At 45.8% G+C, this 20,607-nt stretch overlaps 1 protein-coding gene and 1 long non-coding RNA gene across 3 annotated transcripts in view; one reads left to right on the top strand and one right to left on the bottom strand.

The window, feature by feature from the left end:
- The window catches only part of LOC135921383 (uncharacterized), a 141,794-nt gene that overhangs the window by 6,263 nt on the left and 114,924 nt on the right, over positions 1-20,607 (top strand). The window lies entirely within an intron of this gene.
- LOC139049707 (uncharacterized) lies at positions 978-5,059 on the bottom strand. The gene is made up of 3 exons (XR_011508510.1): positions 4,713-5,059; positions 3,902-3,992; positions 978-1,157 (listed from the first exon to the last, which is right to left on the bottom strand). It is a non-coding gene; the product is annotated as an uncharacterized lncRNA (long non-coding RNA).

Raw genomic sequence — 20,607 nt, 5'->3', positions numbered from 1 at the left:
TCTTGATCTGAAATCCTCAACGACTTGTTCTGGCGTTTAATCTGTCAAGCTCAATCTGTATTCTCAAAAGCTGGCTCTCGGCCATAATTTCTCTAAACGCAACATCAGCTTAAATCTCAACATAGGGTTGACCTGTAAATAAAGTGGATAATGCATGGCAAACATCATGAACTCTCTTACATGTTAACCAGAGGGTTCACTCATGCAGCCATGAAATTGTGATGCAGACACGATAAATTGAAGCTGGTTTTGTGAAGTGTTTCATGCTTCCAAGGCTTCTTCAGTTGTGAAAGCTGTCTCCATTAGCTAAATAAGCGATGAGAATAAAAAAAGAACTTCAACATGCTCACAATATGTTGGCCATTTGCAAGTAAACAGCAGTCTTTTTGGGCACCCAGGTTGCCTGGTGCAAATCTACTATGCCACAGTACTTGCGTTACCCAGTACCAGCCACTTTAAAATGCAATGTGTTCAGAACCCTTTCCCTCTGTTTGTCTGCTTTGGAAACAGTTTAACATGTGTTCAGTAGGCGTCGAGAAAGGGGACAGAAAACACTGTGCACCACTGATTTCTAACATGTTTCGCTGGATGCAGCACACCGCACCGGATGCAGGTGAAGCCAGTGGAAATGCGATGTCATGCAGTCGCTTGCCCTGGAAGCAGGGCATATGGTGGACTAACTAGTGCGTGCGATCAGATAATATTGCTGCCGAAAAACTTTTCTTTGTGGTTTTTCACATTTTAGGAGGTCTCTACATGTCTGGTAAGCACTTTTATGACAATCTGAACCCGTATACGATAGTGTTCTCTTACATCAAGTTTTTTCTGATTTACCAGTGTTTCCATTGCACGCCACTTATGTTAGCGACACTGTAGACACTACAATAGAAAAATTCTGGACACCTCGAAACACTGCTTGGGTAGTTTATGGCACATCAGGCAGGCATGTTAGGGGAAGAAATGCTACACACCCGTGCAACAAAGTGCTGCCGCAAAGTTGTCAAGCACCAACTTCCGGGACAAGGCCGGCTTCAGTCGAGGGTGCTCGATGTGCTGTTCATCCCCTGTAGTAGAGATCAGTGGCGTGGACCCTTTTATACTGGCTGTCTTTTCTGGTCGGAACCTTGGCTACAGCTTCCACCATACTTTTTTTGAACCTGCAACATGTGCAGAGAAAGTCACATCACTGTGCGTTGATTGTATGGCTTTATTGTGCTACACATTCTATCAAATCATTAAAAAATACAGTTCACACATTTTTACTTGTGCATATAAACAGTCTCGTTGCTATACACGCGAAACATTACCATTACTCTGACAGAATGCAACAATAGAAGCGTACACTGTAAAGCTACACTAAAATTTAAATTGATGCGACACCATATGAGCATACAGTATGCTTACTGTATGCTTTAGCCCTGTGTCAAGTAAAAGTTAATTGTCAATCATTTATGGTGTATTTCTACTTATTCTGGGTCATCAAACTGTACAATCAATGTTCCAAGTTTACACAATGTTGGCTTTTGATTGCCTATGTGATCCGTTTCCTACTTACGCATGCAGTAATCCGACTGTATTAAGGAAAAAGAGAATAGGAAATGCCGTGATAATCTTCTACATGTGATGAGGGCAGGAGCAATGACCAATAGCATGTGGTTGAAGCTACATAAATACTCAGTTTTCACACAGCTTAATTATTCAGCAAGTAATAAAGAGCTATCCTGTGTACCTCTGCATGACCAATAAAATCTGACTACTTGACACTGCACTAAGGCTTGGTACTGTTCGGCAGTTCAGCTTTGGTTTTCTGATATACAGAACTGTTTAGGTACCAGTAGTTTACTTTGCGATAAAATGGAGCTTGGAGCACTGGTCATTTGCACATAAATAATGCGACAGCAAATATAACACAAGGATAGGAATATGGGTCTCTTGGAAAAAGTACATACACATTATGATTATAATGTGATGTGATGCCACAATGAAACAGAAAGCAACGCATAGAAGTGGACGGCGCTTCCATGCCACCAAGGTTATTGGACAGACAGTACTTCTGAAGTGCCCGCAACACAATGTGTTGGCGGACTAGTTGGTGTGAATCCATAAATACTTTGTTAAGCGCAAAACAATGGACACAAGAAAGACGACCAGCACAAGGCGCTACACTCAACTGACATCACTTTATTGCGTCGCTCCTTTATAAATAGTAGAATCTAGAAGAACATCCGCAGTGAGCACCATGCGCAGAGACCACCAACAACCAATCACAAGAGCGTACTCATGTGACAGGATCCAAAAAACCATATTGAGCACTGCACAAGGTTAAAGAAGGCACACTAATGCACTGTGACCCCAATGACTGTATGAAGAAAGCTTCCGATAACTCTCAAGCGGTGGTATCACAGCACTTTTTCAAAATCGTAGTATCACGAAACATGGCTTTGCACTTCCATATTTTACAATGTTGAGCCAAATGGGAACCTGTGCCTGTTGGTATGGATCGCTTCGGTTCGCAATGTTTCGTGATGCTACGATTTTGAAAAAAGAGCCGTGATACCACCGCCAGAGTTATCGGAAGTTTTCTTCATACAGTCATTGGGGTAACAGTGCATTAGTGTGCTTTCTTTAACCTTGTAAAGTGCTCAATGTGGTTTTTTTTTGGATTCTGTCGCATGAGTGTGCTTTTTTGATCAGATGTTGGTGGTTCCTGCACATGGTGTTCACAGCAAATGTTCTTCTAGATTCTGTTGTCTACAAAGGAGGGACGCAATAAAGTGATGTCAGTTGAGAGTAGCGCCTTGTTCTGTCGTCTTTCTTGTGTCCGTTGTTTTGTGCTAAAAAAGCAATGATGTATTCCTTGTGTGTGTTTGAAGACAGCTCCACACGCAGTAGCGTATCCAGTATTGCTGCCCAGTGGTTTAGCTCGCCGCAGTTTGAAGTGCCACAAAACATAAGGAGAGAAACCTGCATTATAGTCTTGTTGCAGACAAGAATATAACGTGAAGTGCATTCTGAGGCCAGAAACTATAAAAAAAAATTTCATGATGCACCGCCGTGCAAGGTTTTATAGCAAAGTCAAATACATTTAGTGTAAATATGACACTATGATGGTGCACAATGGTGGTAATCTGTAATAATATAAAAGGTGCCTTAATGTTACAACAAAAGCTGACATTACTTAATAATAGCCCTGTAAAATTTAGCATGCAGGGGCACCGCTTGGTTAAACAATAGTGATGTATTGTCTATGTACACAAGTATTACCCACGCATTTCTGCCATTGTCTAAATGGCATAAATGAATGGGTAATTCTTGTATACATAGATATTACATCTCTATTGTTTAACCAAATGGGTAAACTATGTCTGCCTGACACAAGACTAGAATTAAACGAAAAATTATATATAGTCACCCTAACAATAACACCTCATTTGAACTTCACAGTAAGTAGACGCCTGTTGATGCCAGCCTCCCCCAATGCTAAACTGTGCTGCATGCTCTACAGAGAAATTATAGTGGTATCACTCAACTCTGAAGCAATTCAGGACTGCAGCACTGTAGAAGACATCTACAAATGTCCCATTTCATGTATAACAGCCTGAATTGCTTGCACATCTTACCAAGTGCAAATTAAAATTTCTTTTTGTTTAGCATTTTTGCCTGCTAGACCACAATCCAATGTCATCAATATATTAACATATTACCTCAAAGAACCTAATTTGGCTTATAGATTAACACCTTTGCATACTGCCACAGCTGCACTCTGTCATATGCGTTGCAATCATAAAGGAGTGCTGGTCCACCAGCACTCCAATGTCACTAACAGTGGTCACCTACACAGCTAAGTAAACGGTCATGATTCAGGTGGCAAATAGCTTTGAGAAAAAAAAAATCCACTCACCTTGAGAGCTATAATACTGCAATAACTTGAGAGAGATGGACCCATTGCAGGCAGCAGACCTCTTCTCAGCTCCAGCACAACAGCAACTTGCCTTTCAGTAAAAGAAAAGGATTGATTAGTAATGATAAGTTACCTTGTTTTTGCTGAGTATCAATACAATCTGACTTTCATGCATATCCACTCTCCGCTTTAGTAATACAACTGAATTATTCGTCAAATAAAAGAGTCTATGATGATACCATTCGCATCTCTTGTATGTCCAAATTTTTTCGCACTGATACCCCGTTTACTGCTTGCTTAGTGGCACGAATGCCTTGACTGCCCAGACATCATTCGAAGGAATACGTCTTGCTGCACCGCAAACGGTGCAGCAAGACGTTTTTTTCTGGTCACAATTAAAACGTGCACCCAAGAAAGAAAGTAACGATCACAGGTAGTGAGCGACTGCTATTGCCTCGAACGTTTATTTCCGTATTTTAGCAGAAGTTCTTGTATCGGATACAGTATGCTCTCAAGCCAATACAAGCGTCAATACAAGAGCTGAACTGAACGCAGTTTTATTCTGCGCTTTTAACGCGAGTGAACAAAAGGTTAGAAGTACCTCACGGAAATTGCGATCGAGCCAATCGCGCTACGACTGGAATCGATCTGAAAAGATAGGTTGATCCCTTTCCCCATTCATGCGTCATTTTTGCCCTAAGACGTTGCATAGTGGTCTTTTGAAACAATATTTCTGTTCGCGACACCGGCTTACCACACATCATTTTAACCCCTACGTTATGCAAACCAAATAAGATTAAAATGGGCTTACCTCATGAGCAAGTTACGAGCGCGCGTAGACTGTTGAACACCCGTTGAGAGCAAGCAGGCTATCCGTGTCCAAGCGCATACGTGCACCCAAACACAGGACAACTTCTTCGATGCCGCAGCGAGCAGAGTTTTGTACACGAAGTGAAAGATATCCAGCGCAAATATCTCCGCGCGATGACGGCAAATAACGAGCGCACAAGCGTACACAACACAGCAACAAATTCGGAACTTTGCCAATTCGAACGTGCCGAGACCCAAGCAGCGTAACCATCCATCGTTTCTGTTCTTCGCTCCCGATGCGTCAATCTCTCTTCCTTGGGCTCTTGCTCCACCCTTGAGTACAAATCAAGAGATATTTGCGGCGCATTAACAACATTTAAAACGCGACTCGAAAAATGCCGGCTGACTACACATGTGCATCTCCGTCTGCCACTCCTAACGGACGCGCAGCGCGCGCTGCTCCCTGGTGTCGCCCTCTGAGCGCGGAGAACCGAACAGAATCGGTTTCGTTTTCGCATTTCTGCTCTAGTTACTGGAACTGCAATATAATTGCTTGACAATTAATTGAATTCTAAAAGAGGAGAACGCTTTCTCTCCCACAAGTTAGTGCGTTTTATACAAAGGGAGAGAGAATTCAAAAGGCAGAAAGGCAGGGAGGTCAACCAAAGCATTCGCTACTGGCGATAGCAAACCCCTGTGCTATAATGAAGTGCAAAGCAGTGCACTGCGATGCGTCCATAAGCTCTAGTACAGGGATAATTTGGGCTGGTTGGTGCATGTAGTGAACGGGTAAATAATTAGTTGTGTCATAACATTACCCATGCATAAAGCACACGGAACTAATGGTATTGCATTCTAGGTCAAAAAGAAATAAAGCTTGAATCGTTACATCTCGACACTGGGCATTCTGTCTTTCCGAAATATTTTTTTCTTCTTTTTGACAGTATACACAGTACTAGCACGGTAATAGGTCCTTCATCTTCAGTCACCTTCCAGTAGTTTACACACATGTCGGTGCATGTTCGCGTTCTTTATTCTACCGTACAAGAACGAGCACGCTTACCGGTTTTGTTTCAAGATGAAGCGCCAAATGTTTGCGATTACATCTTACTGCAAGAATTAACACATGAACAGTGAAGATTATGCGTAATCGATTTGTCTCAATGAACGGGCAGTTATTGTCACAGACGAGATATTTTGTAAATATCACGGGAATGAGTTCAACCAACTACATTGCAGTTCAGCAGTGCCCTTTGACACTTGGGATAATTGCTTGCCGCATTCGAAAATTTCCTCCGACCGTTGTACTTGGATCTATAGGCCGCCAGTCCCCTTCGAGACCATTTATTGCCAAATGTAAACGCAGTTACGGTCATTATACCACTCCCTGCGTTTCGGTACTGATTTAGAGTGCGCACAATTTTTGGCGTATAGAGCACCAATGTCATTCCCAGTGCACCAGCACCTGAGTGCCGCAAGCTTGTTTACGCATGCACGTATGTCCCCGGCTCTTCATTCACTTAAACATATATGCTGCGTTATTAACTACAAAGCGCTTAATTTGAGAACATTGCCAGAACACGCATATATTTGCGCATATGATCAGCGTTACAAAGCCCATGGAGAGAGAGAGAGAGTGCGCGTCAATGTATATCTATACGATCTGTTATTGAAGCTTTCGGTAGAAGGCTGAGTCTGCACGTGTCTTCATAATGTGTACAGTTCGCCTGTTCAATAAATTGTTCTTGGATGGAACTCTGCGAGTACAAGTGCATGCTCATTTAGACAGCATGCGGGTATATAGTTTTCGTCGCGAAAATACGGATGTTCGCATAATAATAATACGGAATTCCGTCTGTTTCGTGCAAAACAGGGCAGTTACCGTAATAATACGTGCAAAATGTCCGTTAAGCTGAAAACGGAGAGCACTTTCCGTATTTTAACGGCAGTTTTTGCAGTTTTTTGTGACAATGACCGATTTTCCGTTTTTTTACTTGCAGTCCTCCGTATAATGACGGAAATCCCCCGTATAATTACGGAAATTTTTTACAGTGTGCAACGGAAGTCTTAGAGTTTCTTGCTACATTACCTAGAGGGAAATCTAGCGCTGCTGCGCTGTGGTATGCATGGGAATGCCGGTATGTTGTGACTTCGGATTGGCATCGTGCTCGGAGAGCCAGGCAAGCACCGTTCCATCTGTCGCAATGATTGATTTTTTGGTAAAATAGCACGTAAAAAGTTGATTTAGCTTTATTATCACACAATGTTTTGTTTAACTGTGAGAACTTCTTATTGCATGTACAATTATATGAAACGTAAAAAGTATCAGTGGGCCGCTAAAGTTGGAGAACAGACGAGAAGATTTGTGCTTGCTTTGGAAGGGCCTTCAGACTTTGGACCTTCAGAACGTGCCGAGCCACCTTCAGTTAAAGAGCGGCGCCGGCGGGCCCGCGCGCATTTGAACATGGCGGCCTTAAGAACTCCGGCTGCGACATCGAACCCGCGACTTATTACAACGTCGCGCCTTGAAGAACAGATTGATTTCACTGCATCTCAGGTGGGTGATGCAACACCGCACCACGAATGCAATGAGGCAGCCACGATCAACAACAACATGCAAAGCGCTACCGTGGTCAACGAAACGACCGCAGAAGCCGGATGGGAGCGCGTTCTTTCCCTGAAGGAAAAGAAAAATCTCGCTCAGCAGCGCCGCTCCGCGCAAGGAAGCGCACTGCCATCAGGTCCGACTACCAACTCGTCTAAACCCATGGGACATCGCGGGCGCCCACGACTCAAGCGTCTTCCGCCGCTACCGAAGAGTGACCTGAAGGTGGTCATCAGACCACACCAAGGGCTACCACTCAAGAATGTTACCAGTCAGGCACTGGCAAGAGCCGTCATGGAGGCGTGCGAGGACAAAACCACTGACAACGATTTTATTCTAAGAATCAAGTCAGGCTCGAACATTGCAGTGATATCCACCCCGAATCGGGATACGGCCAATGTCATGCAAGCCATCAAATCCTTGAACATCAACGGACGACAACACCCGGTCAATGCGTACGTTACGGCAGGAGAAGACACGACGCGGGGAGTAATCCACGGGATAGAAGCACACACCCCTTCCGACGTGCTGCGATCGAACCTACATATCCGAACGCAGGGACTGGAGTTGATCGACGCAAGAATGGTGGGCGAATAACAAAGCGCCTTGCTCACCTTCTACGGCAGCTGAGTGTCAAGGTGTTTTTATTACTTCGGGGGAGAGAAACTCTGCACACCCTACCGAAATGCGGTACAATTCTGCCGTACCTGTGGCACCGTGGGACACCGCACCGACGTATGTCCACAGCCCGACTGCGTGTAGATGAGGAAGAGTCACAATGCTTACGCACACTTAGACAAATCCGAGAGGAGTTCCTGTGTGATTTTTTTTACCGGAATTGTACAGTCGGCGGTGGGAACCATGTTGACACTGCCTGTAAGACGGGTGCCAAGCTTTTTTGGTGTGTGTGTGAGAGTCTTGCCCAGCTCCCAAAGACCTGCTCAAGCTAAGACTTGCTGATGGCTGTATGCGTTTTTTTATTGTCGCATGCCCTCGAACCGCCACGAATCCTACAGTGTAATGGCATTAGAGCAGTATTCACGTCCAAAGGGAAATGCAGCCGGTAATTGGGCTGCCTAAGGTTTGCGGCCCAGCGGCAGCTGCCCTCCCGTCCCCCGTTTCCGTTGACAAGTTAGGGGGAGGGGTCTAGAGCAATCTTACACCCCCCTCCCCACAGTGGCGTAACCAGAAAATCTTTTCGCGCGAGGGAGGGGGGTCCCAATTGACCGTGGAGAGGGAAGGAGCGGGGCCATTGCTATAGCAGCAAAAATTTTACTGTTAGTGAGCGTTACAAGTGCCCGGCGTGCCCCACTTGGCTACGCCGCTACTAGCCCCCTCCCCCCCCCCCCTCCCCCGCAATCGACGCAAATCGAGCTATCAGAACGTGCATGACACGCATGCATGACGTAACATGAATGACATGCCGCGAAGCTAGCATGAATGTCGTCACATCATCATCATCATCAGCTTATTTTGACGTTCATCGCAGGACGAAAGCTTCTCTAGCGATCTCCAATACCCCTGTCTTGTGATAACTGGTTCCACGAGTCTTCAAGTTTCCCAATTCCATCACGTCCACATTATTCTCTGCCGTCCTCGACTGTGCTTCCCGAATTCCCTTAGCACCCATTCTGCAACTCCAATAGACCAGCAGTTCTCTCTCTTACGCATTGCAATGTCTGCCCAGCACGACTTCTCCCTCTTCATGTCAACCAGAATATCAGCTATCCCCGTTCGCTCTCTAATCCACATCGCTGTCTTCCAGTCTCTTATGATCATGCCTCATAATTTTAATTCCATCGTTCGTTGCGCGGTCCTCAACGTCTTCCCAAGCTTCTTTGGTAACTTCCAAGTTTCGGCCCCATACGTTAGTAACGGTAGAAAGCAATGGTTAGCAGTAAGTTCTCTGGTCATGATTTAGTAATGCCTGCCGTAAGCTCTCCAGATAATGTTTTATTTTTGTTAATTTCCTTGATCGGAGGCCCCTGCGAGTAATTAACCCCAATAAACGTATTTCTGCGCAGGTTCTAGAGGCTGACTGCCGACCATGACATTCGTTCTCTCGCCAGGCTGCGGAACATTACTTTTCTCTTCTGCATACTAACTCTAAATCAGACTTACACTTTCTTCGACAAGTTCCTCAAACGTTTGTTGCAAATAGTCTGCAGCGTTGCTGAGTATGCCAATGTCGTCTACAAACCATAAGTTGGTGAGCTATTTACCGTTAGCCGTCACTCCTAACCATTCCCAGTCTAACTGGTTGCACACCTTTAAGTATTCAGTGATAGCATTGTAAATATTTTGCTATTGATCATATGAAGCCTTTTGCAGATATCTGGTTATGCAAAGTCTGCGCGTTAGTGTCATCCGTTCGATATCAACATTCGTGTGAAACTTCATTTTTGACCACTGTTCGGAGCCACTGCGCTGCTGCCTAGGTGCCCCGATCTACTCATTCCAGCTGCCTGATTCAATTGCAGGTAGCGCGCGTTTCATGTATAGCCAATATCAACGCCTTAACTGGCAATGTTTATTTATCATATACTGTAAGCTTGTTCACTTACTCCCTTATAATTAGGGTGTAAATTATAAAGACTTGGGTGTTCCAAGGGTGTTTTCTTGTTGAACACCCTTTTCCGTTAAAAAGGGTGTTTCGAGGGTGTTTACAAGGGTGAGAAGATGAATACACCCGCATTACACCCACAAGGGTGTGAAAATTTTAAGAGTGTAGTCTTTCCATATGCCGAGCAAAAGTGGTAGAGAAATCACGACATCGTCAAGGTAAACCAGGCAGGACTGGCACTTTAACCCGGAGAGCACAGTGTCCAACATCCGCTGAAAGGTGGCAGGTGCGGAACAGAGACCGAACGGAAGTACCTTGAATTCGTATAGTCCGTCTGGTGTGACGAATGCTGTCTTCTCACGATCTCGATCGTCCACTTCTATTTGCCAGTATCCGCTTTTGAGGTCGAGAGAGAAAAGGAATTTCGCACCCCGTAGTCTATCAAGGGTATCATCGATCCTCGGAAGTGGATAGAAATCCCGCTTTGTGACGACATTTAGCTTCCGATAATCAACGCAGAAGCGCAAGGTCTGATCCTTTTTCTTTACCAGCACCACAGGCGAAGCCCACGGGCTAGTCGATAGTTGAACTACATCGTCTCTAAGCATTTCTTCGACTTGTTTGCTGATGATTTCTCTCTCCTTCGGTGGCACTCGGTAGGGATGCTGGCAAATAGGCCTCACAGCTTCGTCGACAATGATGCGGTGTTTGGAGATGGATGTTCTCTGGACTTTCGATGTCATTGAGAAACACGAGGCGAATTCTCGTACAAGGTTCTTTATTTGCTGCTTCTAGCTCGGTGATAGTGCTGCTTCGATGTATGGAGTCTGGAGTATGGAGTCTACGTTGTCAGAATCCAGTAGCTCAAATCCGTAATCTGTTCATAATCGTTAAAGCGGGCAATGACGGTTCCCTTCACACCATGCTGGACTTCATTTGCAAAATTCGTCAGGAAAACATTCGAACACCCGTCACGCAGCCGAACAAGACCCCTTGCCATACGGATCCCTTTTTCGAGCCAGAGCCCAGTGTTACTGCCTGCTATTCCTTCATAGTCACTGAATACGGTGCTTCATACGGCGACAGCTATGCTTGATCTTGGGGGTATCGTGACGTCGTCGTCTATAATCTGAAGAGCATCAAATTGTTCTTCGCACTCGAACGTCGCGATGGCGTGCTTCATTGACAACGACGCACATGATACCTGTAAGTTTATAACTGCACCGTTCGCCTGCAAAAAGTCCATTCCAATAATTAAATCCCTTGAACATTCTGACAGGACAATAAAACAGGCGACGTATGTAAAGCCGCGTATTCCGATTCTAGAAGTGCACCTGCCCACCGGGTTGATAAGGCGTCCTCCGGAAGTTCTAATTTGCGGTCCTCTCCAAGGGGGCAGCACATTTTTTCAGTCTTCTGGCAAGTATACTTTACTCATAACGGAATGGTCTGCGCCTGTGTCTACTAATGCAGTAATTTTGCAGCCGTCTATAAACACACAAAAATTGGAAGCAACGTCACTCTCTTCGCAGCCGCTCTCGCGTCCGTCGTTATATTTCAGAAACAGCGCTGGAGGCTCTGTTCTTGCGTCGACAGCGGCCTCACCTCAACAGGTCGCCGGTATTAGCTTTTCCGACGTGGGCTTTGGGGGCGTCGCCTTGGGGAGCTTGAGGATGGACGCGGGCTCGGTGATCGATACCTCAGCGGCACTGTTGACCGATGCTGATGTTGCTGTGAAGTCTGCAGGCTTTGGCGCGTTGACAAATACTCCTGGATCTGGAAAGGGCGTTCACCGTTTCTTGGGTGCCGAGCGCAGAAACGGTTCACGCTCACTCCGCCGTTAAGACACAGTCGCCGATGTCACCATGGCTCAGGTCACCACTGTGGGAAAAATTCCACTGCTTCGAAGAATCAAACTTAGAGATCGCCGGTCTCTAACTTTAGGAGGCAAAACGTGGTAGTGATCAGTGCTGGCAATGATTATTCGCCAATCTGCCACAGTGGGTATGCGCCACAGTTTCCGACGTCGTCTTTTAACGGCTGCCACCACGCGAGAATTTCACGCGACCGGTGCGTGCCCCCGACCGTTGGGTCTCGTTCCTTAGGTGACGTGCGCAGCCGAGCGGACGTGTACGGTCTTCGGGAAGCGCCGATCTCTCACCGTGAGCCACACCGCCTCTTAAGGCCGCCTTTTTCTCCTTTGACGTGTGGAATCTTCCAGCGCTTCGAAAGTAGGCCTCCGCCTCTGCACCGAGCGCGGTGTTCCAGACGATTTCCAGACGACAGGGTTCCAGACGACACGTTGCGCTGTGAGAAGCACCGTGTGCTGCCGCAGCACGTAAGCTATGCTATAGTAATTTCGGGAAATGCGAACGATGCTGCGCAAAGGGAAATGTCACTTATGGAAAAACGTAGCCCGTTTACCTTAGGCATTCCCGATTGACCGTTAGAGCGGTCGCAGAACTTTCAGACGTCGTGCCAACCTTGCTTCCCATGTCTGCCGGCTGGCAGTTTCTTGCAAGTGCACTCGGCAAACGACTTACTCCGCTTACCTCCGCTTACCCTCGTTTTAGCTTCCAGTCCCTAATGTGTTGATTGTTGACGGCCAATGCCATATGAGAGAATTCTCGTGAATGACGACGCATGTGGGCTTGTCTGCGTGTGCGTGCGTGTGTGCGTGCACCGCTGGACACACAATTTAACAACTTCTGTCCAGAAGGCTATAGCGGTGTTGTTCCTCATGCGTTTTGGTCTCGATCTTTATACGCTTTGCTTTAACTCTTCGCAGTGCACCCCTGCTGAAGATCCCCTGCCTCTCTTCCTGGACCGTTGTCTGGCTTCGAGCGAATAATCCACTTCAGCCATGAGTAAGTCCTGGTAGCCGCTACCAGTTCGGGAACCAATTCGCCCGTAACGAGCTCCGAACGCGTTTAACGCCCGATTCCCTTTTTTTTCTGCAGCTGAGATGTCTGAGATGTCGTCATTCGGAGGCGGTGAGTTCGATCGTCGAGAGCATGGCTCTTTTCAAAGTCACTTTTGTTTTCGTCCTTGTTTTCGACCCCGTGTGTAGGCGTGCCATTTGTCACAGTGCAGCTCGGAGTCTGCTTAAATGCGCCAGTTTTCATTTGCGCGCACACTTTGACATGAGTTTTTAGTAGTCTTGATAGTTCTCACATTTTCATCTTTTCCTTTTTTTTAATGTCTGAATGTAACTTGGCCTGGCAACAAACGTTCAGTGGTATTAGGACCTGCAGCTTCAGTCTTAGGCGTCAAAACGCTGCGTTTTTACAACTATTGTTGATGTGGTAGGTTTCGCTCTGCTACTTTTACTTCGATCAGCGCCATTTCCGTTACCTACTCCTTTGGTGTAGTCGTCTTACAAGGCTTTTACAGCCTTGTATACGTTGATGTATCACTGTTTTGTTGAAACCAACAATGTTGCTATAACTTCCCTATGGTGTAAATATTATGCACCGACACTGACTACGGGCGGTGATGCCAGACCGGAGTGGGTGATGCGATAAATCGAGAAATTACTTAAGCGTAACAACGAATGAATTTCCCTTGATGCTGATATCTTGTTGTTTTTTACTTTTTGCTGGCGTAATTTTGCTTTTTCGCATTTCCAGACGGACTCTCCGGGATTGAGTCGTCGGGTAAGGACTACACTTAAAGGAGACGCCTTTCCTTTTTCTGCTTCTTTAAGTCGATCACCTATGCGACACCGCGATTGAGAAACATCCGTGTATGCGCGTGCAGGAGACATTAGGAATTCTTCGAATCGCTGATATGAAGGAATGCGTGGAAAGTGGCGGCACAGCGGAGTAGCGGGCTATGTTCCAGCACATGTGCAAGCTGCGTTCTCATTTTTTTCTTTTTTTCCCCCGGTACCACCGGTATTGAGCCCTATAGGTGTACCTAGTCCAATGTTTAAGAGAAAAAAAAATCTAATTCACCTCGATAACCTTTGAGTTTCATTTGTGTCATCTGCCTTATTTCTCGTGAATTTTTAAATGTTATTGTTTACTTGTTTTTTTTGTCTAACCCACTCCTGCGATAGCCCCACATAGGGGCTGAAGTATGTACAAATAAATAAATAAAATAAATAAATGAAGTACCCTACGCGACAGGTTCCTTCCTGCATACGCGACCGCGGATGGGCGTGATACTGTTAAACCTCTCTTCCTCTGTTCATGACCAAAAAAAAAAAGCGTTCTACGCTGCTGCTCGTTTTTTTTTTTCGGAGGCCCGATGTAGCAGCGTAGACGAGGACTGCGCCAGCGGAAGCAGTAACGTCACGATTCGTTGCTCTCCCACGTGACATATACTTATGCGTCGCTGTGTCGCGACCCAGTGACCTCGTAGAAAGAAACAGAACAACACTGGCTGTAGAAAAGGCGATCATGTTAGATTAGTTAGGACTCCAACGTGCTTGCCGCTGTTTTCTCTGCAGCTTCGAGAACTCAAACACATGTCAGCACTCTGTTACACGGAAATGGTTGCGCTGTAACCCAGCGCACACCGCAGCCAGCGTTGCCCGCTCGCGCGATTAGCGTGGTTAACTGCGCGTGGTCTGTGGTTGGTTTCTGAAAACAAAGGCACCGATTTACCGAGCCGGTATGCGGCGGTATGCTGTGTCTTACCAGTACTGACCTACGGGGCAGAAACCTGGAGGCTTACGAAAAGGGTTCTACTTAAATTGAGGACGATGCAACGAGCTATGGAAAGAAGAATGATGGGTGTAACGTTAAGAGATAAGAAACGAGCAGATTGGGTGAGGGAACAAACGCGAGTTAATGACACCTTATTTGAAATCAAGAAAAAGAAATGGGCATGGGCAGCACATGTAATGAGGAGGGAAGATAACCGATGGTCACTAAGGGTTACGGACGGGATTCCAAGGGAAGGAAGTGTAACAGGGGGCGGCAGAAAGTTAGGTGGGCGGATGAGATTAAGAAGTTTGCAGGGCTGACATGGCCACAATTAGTACAGGACCGGGGTTATTGGAGAAATATGGGAGAGGCCTTTGCCCTGTATAGTGGGCGTAACCAGGCTGATGATGATGATTGCTGCTGCTGATGATGATTGATGATGATGCCGCGCGTGTCTGCCGAAAAGTGTTGAGCCAGCAAGGCAGTCGTACGTATGCAAAAAAAAAGCGCGTATTCACATCAGAAAGGTTTCGTCGTCGTTGGTTCGTGTCAGCTTTCTGCATGTCTGTCTCGCAAAAAAACAAAAATTATCCAGGAGCAATTAGGCGGACGCTATAGGCGCATTCGCGCCGTCGTCGCCGTCGCCGTCGTTGTCGTGCGTTCCTGCCCGACGGCTGCGTCAAGCCAACACGTGACACCTGCGTATTGTGAGCGCGCCCTCGAGGAGATCTAAGCCCAACGTAGGCCTTGCTATCGGTGTCGATGCTTGAAAACTTCTTGGGAACTTGGGAATTGGTAACGCTTTTTTAAAAAAGTATTTGTGTAAAATAATTTACAACGTTATAAATGAACAATGGGTCTACAACCAACACGCTTACACTGTTTGGGTGTAAGTGTGTAAGTTAGAGATTGATTTACAGCTGCGGTCGTTTTTAAGGATTTAAGTTATCTTACGGTGTAGTTTTGTAATGTGATTGAAATAGCTTATCGTTCATTATTTTATATTCGTGTGTTTTATGCATTCCCGTTGATATTTCTGCTAAATGTCTTTCTTTTGTACTTCGTCAGTAATTAGATTCCGCTACGTTTGTTTCTGACAACGGGGTTACGGGAGGACGGAAAACAAATTGATAACCAGCGGGTGAACAAGGGAAGCCTGCGCTCGGAGTCACCACTGCATATAATTTACCTGTTCATTATTTCATTCGAGGAGTGCACGCTAATTATGCCCCATCAGTGTGTGTCTTGCGTAGTTGCGTGCATTTACCCCCGAACCGGTGAGTATCCAGTGGGCTACCCGGGTCGTCGAACTTTGTCAAGAGGCACCCAGCGCTTGCCTGATTTTGTCACATCTCGTGGGCACGTTGTGCTACTGTACGTATAAAAAAAAATGTTATTGCAAAAATTTCAATTCCGTACCGCGTGGCTCGAGTCGTGCCAGATGTTTTCTTTTTATGAACTGCACCATCTCTTTTTTTTAAATTTTGGGGCAGACAGCACAATTTTAACCCGCGATATAAGGTACTCGATGGGGCACACATTATTTGCGCGAGAAATAGAACAGCCCAAAATGAGTAATTAACACAGTTAAACTGTACAACGGTTTAGTCAGTTGTGGCACATATTGCAATTTACAACTTGTGATTGGTGAGCTCAGGTAGCGCATTCACTTCGAACGAATTCTCAAGATGGCGCCAGTTTAGTGATGTTATTATTCGAAGCGTGCCACGAAATACATTCGCCTTCCAGTTATTTTTGTGCCGCAACACACCAGCACCTTTTTTTTCTTTAATTTAGTGAAACAGCATTGCATTTCTTTACAGCGAGTTCGACGATGGAGATCTCGAAACGCGTGCCATCCTGAGAAGTTATTGCAAATCGATATGCCTCGCAAGCTCACCAGCTGCAACTGCGTAAATTGTAACGTGGGCATCTTATAACTAATTAGTAAGCACCCTTAATTAGTGAAATCGTAATAATTAGTCAATCACGTATTCGATTGCTCTTAGATGTTATGCATACCTCATGCAGTAACTTAGTTGAAGGGTTAAAACTGTGCAGTAAAAACAATAAAATAAAATGAAGATCACTGGCTATATGCCCTCGGCAGTGTTTGTCACTGTGCGAGTCGCTAGTGCAATGGACATAGCCGTTGCGTTTTGCTCGGCGAGTGTCGGACGGACACGAGTGCGTTGCGTATGCAGTATAGAAGTGACAAGAGATAACGTTCTGATGCCTGCTTCATTATGCTTCTTTTGTTTGCAGCCATGAGCGAAAGTGTGATTACCGGTGAGTTTCACGCAGTGCTTCTGTCAAACGCACGTTTCCTTTGAGACAAACGACACAACAGGGTTACGATAAGTGGCGAACGAGGGAAGCCTCGGCTCGGAGCTAAAGTTTCGACTGGAAGACTTCGTTAGGCATAGGTCAGCTTCTTTTCCACGGCAGGTGTTTATCAACTCCCTCTGCACCGAGGGCGAAGAGGCAGCGGCGTGATTCTGAACACGATTACGGCGCTGCCGAAAATTTGCCCCAGCAGCTAAGTAGAATATAGTAATTGGCTCTGTGTAGTTGAGCTGTGCACCACCAGCTGGCGCCACCAATCTCGCCGCTCAAGCTTACGCCCCCGCTCAATCGGCAAACCGCCCGGCTTGCCGGAATACCGGACGCACTAAAATTCTCTTTTGTCACATTGTAGGAACGGCAACGAACCAGACAGCGCCGCCACTGTGCATGACGACTTTTCATTGGGCGATTTTCTGCGCCGAACAAGAAGTAACACTCGAAGCACCGGACATTCATTTTGTGAAATCGATTTGAAATTTATTTTGAAGAATGGGTTATATAGAGAACATCCGTTATTCTAAGGCACCGTCGTCGGTCGTCGAAGCCTGATCTTTGGGTCAAGTGGGTTGCCCATTTAAACCTGACTCATCCTGCATTCTAGAGTAATCGCTGGCCGCTCGCCTTCGTTTCAGCAAGTACACCGCTATTCGCATTAGACGCAGTTCTTTCGCTATGAAATGGTGGTCAACATCCGATAAATTTTCGATACGCAAAAGCGGGTCTTGCGCTGAGCCATACTTTTGTAACAGTGCCTGACCGGAGACAAAAGGTCACCCGAAGAAGGAAAGCAATGTCACTATAAGTGCACGTGACTTGAAGGGGCAGAAGGTGCAAATTTTCGGCAGCGGCGTGATTGTGAACACGATTACGTCGCTTTCAAAAATTTGCACCAGGAGCTAAGTAGAATATAGTAATTGGCTCTGTGTTTGTGTGGTTGAGCTGTGCACCATCAGCTGGCACCACCAATCTCGCCGCTCAAGTTTACGCCCCCGCTCAATCGGCAAACCGCCCGGCTTGCCGGAATACCGCCAAGCCGGGCATTCTTTCGAAGGATGGTACAGCCTTGACAGTTTGCCAAGTGATAAAAATGGCGCACACACTGGCAGCGTGACGAGTTATCACGCGCCGTTTAATTTAATTATGCTGTCAAGGAGTAGGCTATATAGATGTAGACAGGCCTTCGTAGCAATAAGGTGGCATAGTCCTTTCATTGCTGAAGCACTTACCAAGAGTACTTAGCAGTATGATTCAGAAATATTAGCAGCGCTTGGTAGCCGGTGTATTTGTCTGCAACTGCGTACTGCGTGATGCTGAGCCATCCATCTTCTAAGCCACATATTGCGGACGACGCCTCTTCAATTAAGGAATAGCTATTCGTCATGGAAGCACAAAATTAATGCAGTGCTAAGCCCTGCTTCCGTAACTATTTATTTCGCGAAATAATTGCATGAGTTTATTATGTCTCTGCTGACGAGGCCTTTGAGTGGTCTCATTTGCTCACCGTTTTCGCTACCGTACTTTACAGGTGCTAATGAGTAAGTCAATATGCGGCCAATGTATTTATTGCTGCGATTTTTTCATCATGTGTCTTGTTTAGAAAAGAAGAGCACGGAAAGTTCAGTGCCTCCATAAAGAGAATATATATAGTACTAAACTTGTGCCTAAGCGTGAATCTTAGCACAGATTGCTCGCACAACAAATTTTCTAGACATTCATTTTGTGAAATCGCTTTGAAATTTATTTTGATGAATTGCTTGCATTGAGAACCCCCGCTATCGCTCCACATGCATTAACCGTTGCGCACTAAACCAGTATTATTTCTTTTGGTAAAGCTTCGGTTCGGGTGGAAGTCAAGTTCTAAGAATATCGGTTCGAGTTAAGTTCTGGCTTAAATTCCGGTACGGATATACGGTTTAAGGTTTGGGTTCGGTTTTGTTCCACACCCTGGTGCAAACCCATTACGGCGTGTTCCGGTTTACGATAACGATAGTTGGAGCGTCGCTACCGCTAGCTTATCGAACCAGTTATGATCTGCTTAGAGTCTCACATCATTTTCCTGCATCGCGCTCCTTGGTCGTGTCTGGCCCGTGCGCAAATAATAACTAATAACCTGCATCCTCACAACATTTTAACTATATACAACCCTACAACCACTGTAACGCCTTTGGAAGCAACCCTTAACCATCCATCTGTCATTTTCCGTCTTGAGATTGTTCGACTTTGCATATTCCACATAAGCCATCGCAATCGCAACTGTCGGTCCCTCCAGATATTACCACCAAAGCTAATCCGACAACGACCTTACCATTCTCAGATGGTTAATGTTCCTCGCTGAAGGACTGCTATCTAGCTGTTCTTATTCCTGCATTCCCAATGCCTGCCGGGAATGGAACAACCTATTGCATGTCGGGGCTATCTTTTATCGGAACTAACATACTTAGTCTGACGGAGTAGTTCTGCGGAAACCCGCAAGGTGGAGAGAAGTTAATAAAGGGAAAATCAGACATCCACCCGTTCGTAGCAATTGCTACAAAGGAAACCCATACGGGTTCCTCGAAAGAAACGCCTCAGAGTTGAAGAAAAATTCGTCCTGGTCCGGGTGGATGTCTGATTTTCTCTTTATTAACTTCTCTCCACCTTGCGGGTTTCGGCAGAACTGCTACGTCAAACACTTGCCTTTGCTTCGTGTGTTGTCGACAAATTCTACTTCGCCCTGCCATCTGCTAGCCGCCTGGTTAGCTCAGATGGTAGAGCGGGCTGCCTCGGAAAGGCGGTGGTCCCGGGTTCGAGTCCCGGACCAGGACGAATCTTTCTTCAACTCTGAGGCTTTTCTTTCGAGGAACCCGTATGGATTTCCTTTGTAGCAATAGCTACGAATGGGTGGATGTCTGATTTTCCCTTTATTAACATACTTAGTTATTAAAAACAGTTTCACATTTTGAATTTCTCCTCCTTGAAGCTTGCTTATTATTGATGCTTCGTAACACTAGCAGCAAATCACTCTGCAACTAATTATTCTTCTTGCTGCGTGAATTGCTCTGTAAGTATGATCGGTTATCTCTCCTGCTATGCGCCCGCTCCCCTCTACGAGGCTGCAAAGCGGTGAGGGTAATATATATGGCATGAAATGGGAACATGATATAACTACACGTGTTGTGCTGTAAGTCTAGCCTGTCTTTGTGGGCACAGGTTCGCCCAATAAAAGCTAGTTTTGTATTCCACCGTATTGCTGCTTTCTTCACCGTCACTACCACGTGACAATATCATCATTAAGTTGATGCGGTGACGTAGGTGACTGAGTGGAACTTTCTGGTGTCTGTGGCTCACGCATTAAATAGTTGCATTTTCTGTCATTCACCTTCGCCCAAGAACGACAAGTGTACAGCGCAATGTATCGCGTGTAAACATTCTCTTGTGTTTTGTGTCGCGGATACAAGCCGAACTATCCAGCGCGGAATCTGCATTTACGGACGGAAGGTTTATGTGCGACTACTACTAAAGCATATAAACGCGTAGCAAAATAAGACGCTGACCCGCTTTGCGACTGGACAGACAATAAAGAAATGGCTGATTACGCAGCTTACCTGGCGCGATCTGATACGTATTTCCAGCCTTAGATTGTAGCGGAATGATGAGATAGCTCTGCAATTATACTTCGAGAAGGAATCGTTACCTTAGTAGAGAGTAAGAGAGTGGTGAGTAGAGAGAAAGTAGGCTATGGAGAGGAAGA

The sequence above is a fragment of the Dermacentor albipictus genome, chromosome 9 (genome assembly GCF_038994185.2).
Source record: "Dermacentor albipictus isolate Rhodes 1998 colony chromosome 9, USDA_Dalb.pri_finalv2, whole genome shotgun sequence".
NCBI classification, from domain to species: domain Eukaryota; kingdom Metazoa; phylum Arthropoda; class Arachnida; order Ixodida; family Ixodidae; genus Dermacentor; species Dermacentor albipictus.
Note: the sequence above shows the minus strand (reverse complement) of the source record. Positions and strands in the feature narration are given on the sequence as shown.